We start from the raw sequence: 14347 nt of genomic DNA on the forward strand, positions 1-14347 counted from the left end.
CGAATTTTCTTCCTCTCGGCGTTGTCACTGGCGCACTAAATTTTCAGTGCCACTCAGTGACAGATCACCGTTTCATGGCCATGCCTCCCAGTGCAAGGTGGAAATTCTGTATCTTGCATGAGCTGTTGCGTGAATGGGAAACTGGCATTTTTCTTAAGATTTCACTGTCAAGACTTCGCATACATTGTTTCGATGCTTTTTCTGTATTCCTAAGTTGCTGTGAAGACAGGCACACCACACTTCTTTGCAACGTCTCTCTCTACGGGAGGCCTGGACGATTTTGTGCTTCATCTCAAAATCTACTGGCTTTAGTGCTTTATAAGGAACGTTCTTACTCTCCCTCCCTCGGCTCTCCACTCAGAGTGTTTTACTGTCCTCATTAGTTCCTTCCCTTTTCAACAGATCCCTGATGATGTGTTGGTGATAAGTCGAAACCGGTAATGACAACGTTTAGTTTCTGGAAGCCACAGATACCAAAACTAGCGTCTCTTCACTTACTAATTTAAGAACTTAATAAACTCGCGGTACACGCCTCACTAGGTTTTATATCTTTAAACCGTCTTACTACACTACCTGAGTGCCTCGAGTAGTTTTTTGTGTGTGTGGTAAAATTCGTAAATCTGAAACTGTTCTAACATTCAGATCCCTCAGTCCACTACTCTGGGAATATCGACGTCCCAGGCACTCTAACGAGCTCGTAATAAATCTTGTCCACGAGAAGCAGACTGTGACCAACGAAGTTCTATGCAGAGCGCGCTGATGGACGAGACCATCCATCTTTGTTCCTTCATAAATCGCTTCAGCAATGTTGTCACCTTTTAGGCAGTGACAGCTGCACAACGCGAACGGCTATATCGGAATTTGGGATCTAGCCTGTTTGGGTTCGTGAATTCAAACTAAAATGTAACCAAGGGACCTGCCTGAATTCCTTGTAGACTTACATTTTGTACCCATCCTTTTACACACTTACTGGAATCATCATTACTTAATAACTTTGCGTCTATGCCTGACCAGTAAATCAGAGCCGACCATTATGTAATTGACTCCACGACCAGGTGCTAGAATGCTTTAAATAAACAGATCATTAAGGTAACTTCGCTCTTTCGTGTCATTTAATGACACTGTTCGTCTTCCTGTAACTGTCCTTATGCTGCTTCATTCCTTTTTTCTTAAGTATTGTTCTGTGCAGTCAAATTATCATTACTATTTCTTATCACAGATATTTAAATTTTATATCTACCGTCACTTATTCTACTTAAAATTCCCAAAGGTTCAGACCTTACAGTTTCGTATACTGGTCAAGATAGGATTAGTCTTAAAAAGGCAAGCGCTTAAAGTCTTCGCATGACCATTTCAATTCGTTATCAATGGTTTCCCCCTCTCCTTTTTAGAAGAATACTGGAATGGTTTCCTAACCTGGCCACAGCGGTTTTTTTTTTCCTTTTTTTCTAATGGTGATAAGCCGATACAGGGCTGGACTGTTAATTTCCTTTCAACGTTTCTGTTACTTCTTTCAAAAAATTCACGTCAACGTGAATCGATACCACAGAAATCAGCGAGATCTCGCTGCAATCTGGAACAGTATATGGGAGGTCCTCCTGAAAACCACTCCTCTCCCCACAGGACAGCAGGAGGTAAATATAGATCCGAGCACGGAGGAGCTAGTCCCAGCTCGTGAGCTCAGCTACAGCAGTCAACATCATCGTATACGACCAACGAGTATTTAAAGGTTCAGATTAACTTGTAGTGTTGAATAAAACGTTCTCGGTTTTCCGGCCGCGTCAATTCGAATAAAATGCTCGAGCTTTCGATGACAATCTCTGCCATCGTCGTCAGGAGTTTACTGACTCGTAGTGTGGTCAGTGTTGAATATTGTACCTCAAGAGAACTGCTTCTTAACTAGTGCACCAAGTGATTCTTTGCTAGTCCGTGGCCATCGTAAATTATCTACTACTCATGTGGCAAAGAAGCGAGTAGTTGATATTTTATTCGTTTACGTGATAGTCAACACACATTTCATGTGTTCTAGTTTAATGAACCAGCTCTCAGAGCACTCACAGAACCTACAGTTGTGGCCGGACGATTGAAGTTTCGTCTGGTCACCAGAATAGGTATCATCGTAGTCATGCTCTGACAGATGGGCCTATTACTAAACATCCTAATTAACTTAAATTTCTTTTAATAATACATCTTAGTTTACAACTAAAGATCTGCTCGTATAGTGCAAAGCGAACCACGGTAGCTTGCTGGACTATAAAGTGAGTCACACCTAGATCAAATCAGTGGGATGGTTTAACTGATGCACCGGCCACTATCAAAGTGACTTTTAGGCAATCTCCCATGCACTGAAAGCAGCTTACTCTTAAAGTGCCGACAATTCCTGAGAGGAAAATAGTCTACCGGTAACACAGTTAAAGTGCAGTAACGTTTGGTCGTTCTTTAATTCACCATAAAGCAACTAGAACACAATTACATAATACATTGTTCATGATACGCAGCACTAAGGTACCACATATACCAATCCAATCCCTTTCCCACCAACACTATATTGTGTGCGAGTTAACATCCCAAAGATGTTAGGGCTCACATGTGGTTCCTCTTCGTCGAAATGTCTTGGCTCAAACTTGTCTAGGGGTTGAACCGCACAAGCCGTATTACACGCCCTAAATTAGACACTTGTGACACTTCGGTTAAATTGTTTGGCTGATGGCAAGTCCGCGAAATACAAAGTTAACATAACATATAATAACAGTAATAATAATATTGGGAACTAAATTAACGACCCATAAATGATGTAGGCCACACATTTACGGTTCGGTTAAAACGTTTATTCAGAGAGCAAACTAATAGTGAAAGTGGTCGTATGTAGAGTTACTGTTACACTAGAGCTCATATCCATTGAAGACAGTTCGATCATTCACAATCTCATCGCGAAATAAAAGTCTAATATTCCACCGCGTAATCTTCGAGAAAAGTTAGTTTACACTATCCGCGCGGCTGCTCACCGCTCAGAGACTAAGTCCCGCGATACCATAGAACGCGAAATTTTCTAAGTCGTTTCACTTCCTAGCTGCCTAAAGACCGACCGTCCGCTGTCGCGTCTGCAGCCGAACTGACTCCATTTGTGTACAGACCAGCACTGCCCTCTGCCCGTCTCCGACCGCGTTTTCCGCGCGCTGAACATCTTCGCTCAAATGACTAGCGCAGTTCCGTTTCCTGAAGCCGTCCATCTGATTGGCTATAGCTTGTTCTATGTTACTTTTCATCTTAATACATTTAAATAATCAAGGCTTGACAACTTTCACGTTCAAAATAGTGACAATAATATCCACTACATAATAAACGTTAAATTCTTTTACATAAAACAAATAGTTTCCTTCTTAACTTTGAATGTCACGGCCAGTAGCCTTGCGCCAATGTACTTTCTGGTAAATAAATAAGGAACAAAAGTAACTATTATGCACTAAACTTTACAACAAATATTCTAGTACCTAATGATTCAATAAGGTGTCATGCTGTCTTCGTTCAATGTGTTTTATGTGGAGGAAATGATGATCTGACGCTTAAGTGAAAATACTGATAATTTAAATTTAGTATATCTTTTAAACAAAGTTACGGAGTTGATATTTACAACGTTTCATTTTAATGATGCGCTTCTATATGAAATGTCGATCGTTAAGATCGATCAAAGCGTTCAGATTTTAGCATTCAGGTTTTTGCCACAAAACTTGTTAATTTCACTTTGACAGTAAATCTTAAAATATTACAGATATGATCAATATTAAAGTTTTATTGTGATCACCTTGAAAATTTATGGACGATGGAAGATTAAAATTACTGTGGCTTGATTCCCCGAATAACTACAGAATTGAATAATTTTTATAAATATTTCCCCTTATGGCCGATCTTAGGTCCGCCATATTTAATACTTTCCCTATGACGTGGGTTCTCGTCTCACTCGCACACTACAGCGCTTAGGACTCAATAGAAGCCTGTGATTTTCCCCATCTCGTCGTGCATCTGCTCCCTTTGTGGGGTGCGCGGTCCTGGAGGACATGGTTCGTTTCACAATTCCTGAAGGTTGACTCTTTCGACAATATACTTAAGAGATCGAAATGCTTTTCGTTAACTCACAATAGGGCACTGATAACATCAAACTTTTAAAATAAAACACACAGGAAATTATTTTACATGTAAGTTCACTAACCTTAGGCAGATGCTGGACTGGTCCTCAATTTATGCCTCAGGAAATAAGATACACAAACAGTTAAAACAGGACCGCACACAGATTGAACTCAACAAAATTCAAACAGGTAGCGCACACTACTGCGACGACAGGAAGTGTCACGACACAGTTAAACACCCTGAGTTGACGAAGAGTCGTCGAATGGCGATATACACATATACAGATGCCGAGAGTATAGCGTAGACAAAGTATAAAAGGACGGATCACTGGCGGAGCTGTCATTTGTACTCGCCTGATTCGTGTGTAAAGGTTTTTTACGTGATCATTGCCGCACTATGCGAATTAACAGACGGTAAATGCGACATCCCATCTCGTAAATCGTCAGCGAATTCAATATTACTTGATCTACGGTGTCAAGAGTGTACCGAAAATACCAAATTTCAGGCATTATCTACACTACTGACCATTAAAATTGCTACACCAAGAAGAAATGCAGATGATAAACGGGTATTCATTGGACAAATATATTATACTGGAGCTGACATGTGATTACATTTTCACGCAATTTGAGTGCATAGATACTGAGAAATCAGTACCCAGAACGACCACCTCTGGCCGTAATAACGGCCTTGATACGCCTGGCCATTGAGTCAAACAGAGCTTGGATCGTGTGTACAGGTACAGCTGCCCATGCAGCTTCAACACGATACCACAGTTAATCAAGAGTAGTGGCTGGCGTATAGTGACGAGCCAGTTGCTCGGCCAACATTGACCAGACGTTTTCAGTTGGTGAGAGATCTGGAGAATGTGGTGGCCAGGGCAGCAGTCGAACGTTTTCTGCATCCAGAAAGGCCCATCCAGAACCTGCAACAAGCGGTCGTGCATTATCCTGCTGAAATGTAGGGTAGAGCCACGGGTCGCAACACTTCTGAAATGTAGCGTCCACTGTTCAAAGTGCCTTCAATGCGAAGAAGAGGTGACAGAGACGTGTAACCAATGGCACCCCATACCATCACGCCGGGTGATACGCCAGTATGGCGATGACGAATACACGCTTCCAATTCGCGTTCACCGAATACACGTTTCCAATGTGCGTTCACGGTTGCGGCCATCATGATGCTGTAAACAGAACCTGGATTCATCCGAAAAACTGACGTTTTGCCATTCGTGCACCCAGGTTCGTCGTTGAGTACATCATCGCGGCGCTGTCTATGAAGCAGCGTCAAGGGTAACTGCAGCCATGATTTCCGAGCTGATAGTCAATGCTGCTGCAAACGTCGTCGAACTGTTCGTGCAGATGGTTGTTGTCTTGCAGACATCCCCATCTGTTGACTCAGGGATCGAGACGTGGCTGCACGATCCGTTACAGCGAAGCAGATAAGATGCCTGTCATCTCGACTGCTAGTGATACGAGGCCGTTGGGATCAAACACGGCGTTCCGTATTACCCTCCTGAACCCACCGATTGCATATTCTGCTAGCAGTTATTGGATCTCGACCAACGCGAGCAGCAATGTCGCGATACGATAAACCGCAATCGCGATAGGCTACAATCCGACCTTTAACAAACCCAGAAACGTGGTGGTACGAATTTCTCCTCCTTACAAGAGGCATCACAACAACGGTTCACCAGGCAACGCCCGTCAACTGCTGTTTGTGTATGAGAAATCGGTTGGAAACTTTCCTCATGTCAGCGCGTTGTAGGTGTCGCCACCGGCGCCAACCTTGTTTGAATGCTCTGAGAAGCTAATCATTAGCATCTCACAGCATCTGGTTCCTGTCGGTTAAATTTCGCGTCTGTAGCACGTCATCTTCGTGGTGCAGCAATTTTAATGGCAAGTAGTATACCATCGATAACGCAGTGGCCGACGGCCTTCACTGAACGATCGAGAGCAGCGGCGTTTCCGTAGAATTGTCAGTGCTAACAGACGAGCAATACAGCGTCAAATAACCGCAGAAATCAATGTGGGACGTATGACCAACGTATCCGTTAGGACAAGTGACGAAATTTGACGTTAATGAGCTATGGCAGTAGATGACCAAGGGGCTGCCTCTGCTAACAGCACGGCAGTGCCTGTCTTGGGCTAGAGACCAAATCTGTTGAAGCATAGACGACTGGAAAACCGTGGTCTGATCAGATGAGTACAGAGTTGATAAGAGCCGATGGTAGACTTAGTGTGGCGTGGACCCCACGAAACCTTGGGTACAGGTTCTCAACAAAGCACTGTGCAAGCTGGTGCTGGCTCTATAATGGTGTGAGCTGTGTTCACGTGGAATGGTCTGGGTCCTAAGGTCCAAATGCACCGATCATTGACTGGTAATGGTTAGGTTCGCGAACAGGGAGACCGTTTGCAGCCATTCATGGACTTCATGTTCACAAGGAACGATGGAATTTTGATGGATGACAGTGCGCCATGTCACAGGGCCACAATTATTCACGACTGGTTTGAAGAACATTCTGGACAATTCGAGCGAATGATTTGACCCCCAGATTGCCCCTCATGAATCTCTTCGAATATTTTTGGACATAATGGAGAGGTCAATTCGTGCACTGGCAACACTTTCGGAATTATGGACAGCTAAAGGCAGCTTGGCTCAATATTTCTGCAGGGGACTTCCAACGACGTGTTGAGTCCATGCCACGTAGAGTTGCTGCACTACGCCGGCCGAAGGAAGTCTGACACGATATTTGGAGGTATCCCATGACTTGGTAAATCTTGAGCACAGTGGACCCCTTACTAGACTGGATTAACATGAAGGAGAAAAAGATTTAAATTTACAGCTAAAACCGTAGAAGTTGATTGTGGACTGGCTGCCCCATTGTATTAGTTCATCCTTCGGCTTTTGGATGTATCTAACTGTATTTTAGATTCACAGGTTTTGTGAAAATTGGTTCAAAATAAAAAACATTTTAACTGGTTCTACATGCTTCAGGGTAGCATCACTATGGATCTCGAGAAGTGTATCTAATTTAATCTAAAACATTTCCGTCGGTTATCTTCTTCTTCAGTTTTCTTAAATTTGAATCAAAGTAATACTATGACCCTTCATTAACTGGACGCAAAGTGTACTCAAACATTATTTTTTGATGACCAGTGATCGCATTTTCGCCTCTGGAGAACAGCAGGCTATGGCAGTTTGACTAATCTATACTAGAGGCAAGAAATAAGTAGCACTCCCTCACGTGTATAACAAACAAAACCTTGGAGTTTCTGTAGCTTACTGGGCTTAACATATTAATGCGATTCACAGATTGCCATCGACAGTGCAAATCGCCATGACGTGGTTCCATGAAACGCCACGGAGACGGGGACCACAAACTGTTCGATGGAACTTCTGCTGCCCCTACTCATAAGAGTATCATTTTCGTAGAAACTTCCTTCCATATCTAGAAATCCACATAAATCATTGAGTAGCTCCTCTGGCTATGAAAGCGACTTTGAAAGCGACTTTGAAAGCGCTCCTTGAGTTCCCTTCGTTGTGGTTCACGAATCAAGGCGATTTTCCTGAAAGACTGAAATATATAGTATTAGAACCCCCTTTTATAAAGGAGATCAGCCAGAAATCTCTACCTGCGGACCATGTTCTGAAACTAGTTTATAATTAATATTGATCCATTTTTTGCCAACATTTTAAAAGTTGTTCGTTTTCATTTCCGTTAAGGTTTCTGTACAGCAGTACAGTATATGATCTCTCGCATTCAGTTCTAGCAGAACTATGCACGAAAGATTACCCTGTTAGTATTTTATGTGATCTTGCCAAGTTTATCGATTGTATAGTAAAATTCTACAAGGTAAGCAAAAACGTGAAGTTAAAGGTATTTTCTCGCATCAAAAGAATCATATCAACACAGCGACAAACAGAAATAACACTAGAGTGGAATAAGTATTAAATATCGCATACTGCGAGGTTCAGTACTTTCAATTTCTCATCTCGACGAACACAAATGCTTTACCAAAATTATCAGAGAGCAGTGCAGCAACTGTAACAATTACTGATGACTCAAAGTATACTGATCCCGGCCGGAGTGGCCGAGCGGTTCTAGGCGCTACAGTTTGGAACCGCGCGACCGCTACGGTGGCAGGTTCGAATCCTGCCTCGGGCATAGATGTTTGTGATGTCCTTAGGTTAGTTAGGTTTAATTAGTTCTAAGTTCTAGGGGACTGATGACCTCAGATGTTAAGTCCCATAGTGCTCAGTCATTTGAACCACTTCAAAGTATACGGATAACTGACCCAACGTAATTCACACCAGCCACAGTTAAGAGAAAAATGAAACATTTTCACAACTAGTTCATACAAAAAACGATTAATTCTGAACCGTATAGTGACGTGTTACGCAATTCCAAACATATACACTGATCAGCCAGAACATTATGGCAATCAAGCTAATAGCCGATAAGTGGCGACGTGTCATGTCACGGAAGCAATGAGGCCTTGGCAGGTCGCTGGAGGGACTTAACACCACATCTGCACAAGCAAGTCACTAGTTTCCGTAAATTTCGGGGAGGTGGGCGATGAGCTCTGACGCGATGTTCAATCACAACGCACACATGTTCGATCGGGTTCAGATCTGGAGCCATCACATCAAGTGGAACTCGCCACTATGTTCCTTAAACCACTCAACCACTCCATAACACTCCCAGTATTGTGACACTGTACTATCTTGTTGAAACCTGATTGTGATGAAAGGGTGTACGTGGTCTCCAACCAGTGTACAATAGCCCTTGGCCGTCACAGTGCCTTGGACGAACTCCACTGGACCCACAGATGCCCATGTGAATGTTCCTTAGAGCCTAATGGAGCCGTCGCCAGCTTGTCTCCATCCTGCAGTACAGGTATCAAGGTGCTGTTCCCCTGGAAGACAGCGGACTCACAACGCTCTGGCACTGCGCCAGCGTCCAGTGTTGATGGTCACGTGCCGATGTCGTGGTGGTGACGTTATTACATGCATGGGTCGTCGGCTGCGGAGATACATCATTAGGAGTGTTCGGTGCACTGTATATTCAGACATACTTGTACTCTGCCTAGCAATACAGTCTGATGTTAAGTTTCCCCACTTTCCGATTTTACCAGTCTGCCCAGCCTGTGACATCCGACACCTGTAATGAGGGATGGCCACCCAACCCCATGAACTCTGGAAGTGGTTTCAATTTGATTTCGCTACGTGTTGAAGACAATCACCGCAGCACTAGTCGAACATTCGACAAGTCGTGCAGTTTCCGAGGTGCTCGAGTTGCCACTTCCCCGCGAGGTGACCCAAAACGTTGCCATATGTTTAGAAAGCGGCAATGACCACATCTTGAGGTACTTCGAATGGGAACTCAGACACCGTCGAGGTTCGGAGACCGAATCCCGCGAGGCCATCAGTCACCGCACCTACATGTCCGTCAGTGTGTTTAAATTCGGTCAGACTGCGATACCGCACGCTTTTCCCATTCTACACGTGGACAGCACGCTGACTGATACTACATGCACCGTGCGTGTGTCTATTAGTGATTCTTAGCAAGGTGACGCTGCTGTCGCCTGGACGGATTTGTATCGATAGTAGGTCAGTGGTCACAATGTTCTGACTGATCAGTGTAAATATTTCCAGAATGAGATTCTCACTCTGCAGCGGAGTGTGCGCTGATATGAAACTTCCTGGCAGATCAAAACTCTGTGCCCGACCGAGACTCGAACGCGGGACTTTTGCCTTTCGCGGGCAAGTGCTCTGCCAACTGAGCTACCGAAGCACGACTCACGTCCGGTACCCACAGCAGGAGAGCTTCTGTAAAGTTTGGAAGGTAGGAGACGAGGTACTGGCGGAAGTAAAGCTGTGGATACCGGGCGTGAGGCGTGCTTCGGTAGCTCAGCTGGCAGAGCACTTGCCCGCGAAAGGCAAAGGTCCCGAGTTCGAGTCTCGGTCGGGCACACAGTTTTAATCTGCCAGGAAGTTTCAGTGTAAATATTGCTTATAGGTACCAGAGATACATAGATAAACACTAAATGGAACGCCATTTCTAAAATTTATAGGCATCCAGATGGGTAAAGAACTGAGGTGACACCAGCACGTGGATAAGTTACCTAAAAAGGCTCAGTTCTAACCACTTTGCACCTAGAAATCTCTCACATTGTGTAGACCAGAAGATGGGCTTCCCAGAATACCTTACATACTTCGAAACAGTTCTTTACCAAGATAGATAAATTAGAAACAATATTTGTTCTACAGAAACATCCATTCATAATATTTAAATCCTATAACCAAACATCATATAAAAGTCACTTGATTGAGGAACGTTGCGATCTTTACACTTACTTCTCAAATGCTTTTTGGGGGGGTTCACGAAAGTGGATTTAGAATCAACTGTGAAATAGACAACCATAATACTCACAGTAAAAGTAAATTCCGCACAGGTTATGACTCCCTCTGTAGGGTCCAGAATGTAATTTTGTATTGTGTTGCTGAAGTTGTCATAAATTTGCCAGTAGACATCAGACACGAAACAGAAAAATCTTCAGATATTACAAAATAAACAGTTCCTTAGTAATCACTCTTTCTGTAGCCACGTATGTGGACTTCAGAATCTAAATTCTAGTTAACTGCAAATTTTTTATAGCTTTTAGTTAACTGATAGTGTTTCGTGGAAGCAGTAAAGTTAAGAGTTGGTATCAAGTAATACATGAAAACAGCAGTTACTTAGTAGAAAGAAGTGATACTTCTCAAACTTATTACTTTCAAGTAATATCCATGTCATGTAATGTAAAAATAATTCCCGTAGTCATTAATTTGAGCAGAATGCCACAAAGTATAATTGATTGTGAGTACACTTCACTGAAGTATCCTACAATGGCTGCTTCTGAATGTTAATGTATAACGCCCTTCTATAACTACATCTCTGATAAATGTTGCCTATAGCATTTTGTATATTACGTTATATATGAATTAAGAGTATTTCGGTATCAGTTTTCAGAATTCTTTTTCCATTACGGTATAATACAAATTCTCTCTCTTCGTAAGAGTGGTGCTCCAAAGTTGTGTGTTTCACGAAAGGCATATTTATATAGTTACACCATCAGATATTGTCAAAAACTTTATTAAGTTGCTATTAGTTTTGGTCATATAAATGGATCTTCTGGCACTGATCAAAAACTTAGTTATAGCATTTCGCCTTCTGATGCTTTTCAAATTTTTGCTATAATATGCAGTTAAATACACAAGCATCAATGTTGCATGTCACAAATACACTTGTATCCAGGTAATCATAAGACTGCAGATCCACTTTACTACCTTCTATACTGACGAACTCGATAGTACTAGAGTTACGAAGTCCAACATTGGTTGCTATCTGTTCGCTTTAGCATTCTCGGTACTTCATCCTTACTGCGATACAGTTGCGCCAAATAAACTAATAGAGTGAAGAGGTATTTACAGAAAATGTAAATTACAACCAACGAGATGAGTGAATATTGTGTATTGTCTGTAATATGGAGTAATTAAATTGCAGTACCATGGAGATCAGATAAACTAACGAAGATTGACAAATTATGAGCCAAAAGAAGCTGCCGATACCTACAAGAAAAAATTTAAAACTTATTTCGTGTACTTCTATACAGGATAATCAAATGTTTAAATGCTTAGCAACGAAGTATTAAATCAAGATAATTTTATGTTACAGGTGAGAGATGAGGAAAGAAACTGTGGTATCACAAATACATAATACAGATGGAGATGCAGGCTTTCTCGGCAAATTCCCCTAAAGAAATCATCTTGGGGTATCAGCTGAGTAGCAGGATGCTGAGCCAACGTTCCAACAGTTTCCCTCCTCGCTATCTGAGGTAATCTTTGTCGCCCTTTCACTAGCAATTTCATGTAAAAAACATTAATGTATGGTTATTTTAATTAATGTCTTGGCCAGAAGTAACAATACGAAAACAGTATTTTCCGCCGTTTCGTTTTCCAAGAGGGGATGGATATTAAGACATACAGGAATATTCATATGTACTTTGAGGATTTCAGTAAACGGCTGTGTAAAAACTAAAAATTCGTACAGAGACAGAGACAGAGACAGAGACGGGAGACGGGAGACGGGAGACGGGAGACGGGAGACAGAGAATCCGTCCAAGTTTGTAACTTACACTACAGGTGCTCGATATGGGTCTCGTTTGTGATGTCAAGCGTCAGTTCGTGGGTGAGAGTCGTTGACACGATGTGTCCGGGAAGGCACGAAGGCAGTCCACGTTACGAATGTGGTAATTGGATTGTCCATTTGCAGGTGCGAACTAATTCTATTTGACAGTACGGACATGAGGGTTATTAATGAAACCTGAGGACGGCACAACTTAACAGGTGAACTCTCTAATTCTAGGCGCATTGTAAAATGGATCATGCCCCTAGTACGATCACTGTATTATAGTTTAATCTTACCACGAATGCCTGGTAAGGATTTATACAGCCTATCTCCGGATTCTTCCTGCTTCTGTTTTATTCACCGTTTCTCCAGGATGCCAACAGAACGATGTTACCGTTTTTATCCCCAATAATCTGCCTTACGATCTCAATAGTCAACAAAACACAGTTGCATTTGTGTCTGAAGCGCACGTAGCCAAAATACACTACTGGCCATTAAAATTGCTACACCAATAAGAAATGCAGAAGATAAATGGGTATTAATTGGACAAATACATTGTACTAAAACTGCTACGTGATTACATTTTCACGCAATTTGGGTGCATAAATCCTAAGAAATGAGTACCCAGAACAACCACCTCTGGCTGTAATAACGGCCTTGATACGCCTGGGCATTGAGTCAGAGCTTGGATGGCGTGTACAGGTACAGCTGCCAATGCAGCTTCAACACGATACCACAGTTCATAAAGAGTAGTGACTGGCGTATTGTGACGAGCCAGTTGCTCGACCACAATTGACCAGACGTTTTCAATTGGTGAGAGATCTGGAGAATGTGGTGGCCAGGGCAGCAGTCGAACATTTTCTGTATCCAGAAAGGCCCCTACAGGACCTACAACATGTGGTTGCGCATTATCCTGCTGAAATGCATGATTTTGCAGGGACCGAATGAAGGGTAGAGCCACGGGTCGCAACACATCTGAAATGTAACGTCCACTGTTCAAAGTGCCGTCAATGCGAACAAGAGGTGACCGAGACGTGTAACCAATGACACCCCATACCATCACGCCGGGTGATACGCCAGAATGGCGCTGACGAAGACACTCTTCCAATGTTCACCGCGATGTCGCCAAACACGGATGCTGTAAACAGAACCTGGATTCATCCGAAAAAATGACGTTTTGCCATTCGTGCACCCAGGTTCGTCGTTGAGCGTCAAGGGTAACCGCAGCCATGGTCTCCGAGCTGATAGTCCATGCTGCTGGAAACGTAGTCGCACTGTTCGTGCATATGGTGGTTGTCTTGCAAACGTCCCCATCTGTTGACTCAAGGATCGAGACGTGGCTGCACGATCCGTTACAGCCAAGCGGATTAGATACCTATCATCTCGACTGCTAGTGATACGAGGCCGTTGGGATCCAGCACGGCGTTCCGTATTACCCTCCTGAACCCATCGATTCCATATTCTTCTAACAGTCATTGGATCTCGACCAACGCGAGCAGCAATGTCGCGATACGATAAACCGCAATCGCCATAGGCTACAATCCGACCTTTATCAAAGTGGGAAACGTGATGGTACGCATTTCTCCTCCTTACACGAGGCATCACAACAACGTTTCACCAGGCAACGCAGGCCAACTGCTGTTTGTGTACGAGAAATCGGTTGGAAACTTTCCTCATGTCAGCACGTTGTAGGTGTCGCCACCGGCGCCAACCTTGTGTGAATGCTCTGAAAAGCTAATTATTTGCATATCACAGCATCTTCTTCCTGTCGGTTAAATTTCGCGTCTGTAGCACGTCATCTTCGTGGTGTATCAATTTTAATGGCCAGTAGTGTAAGATAGTTCGACGATTGTGGTTCCAAATTTTCAAGTTATCCTTAAATATTCGTTTCCACGGGCTATATTTTATCGCATTGTGTGGCTGTAATAACGTTGTCGACAACGTTGCTGTAGTGTGGCTACAATACATGCCAATATTTCCGGATAGTCAGGCAATATTGCTAATGGAGCAGGCTGTTGTAGGTAGATGCCGAGATAGGTGTTGTCGAAGTTA

The sequence above is a fragment of the Schistocerca americana genome, chromosome 7 (assembly GCF_021461395.2).
Source record: "Schistocerca americana isolate TAMUIC-IGC-003095 chromosome 7, iqSchAmer2.1, whole genome shotgun sequence".
Classification (NCBI taxonomy): Eukaryota; Metazoa; Arthropoda; class Insecta; order Orthoptera; family Acrididae; genus Schistocerca; species Schistocerca americana.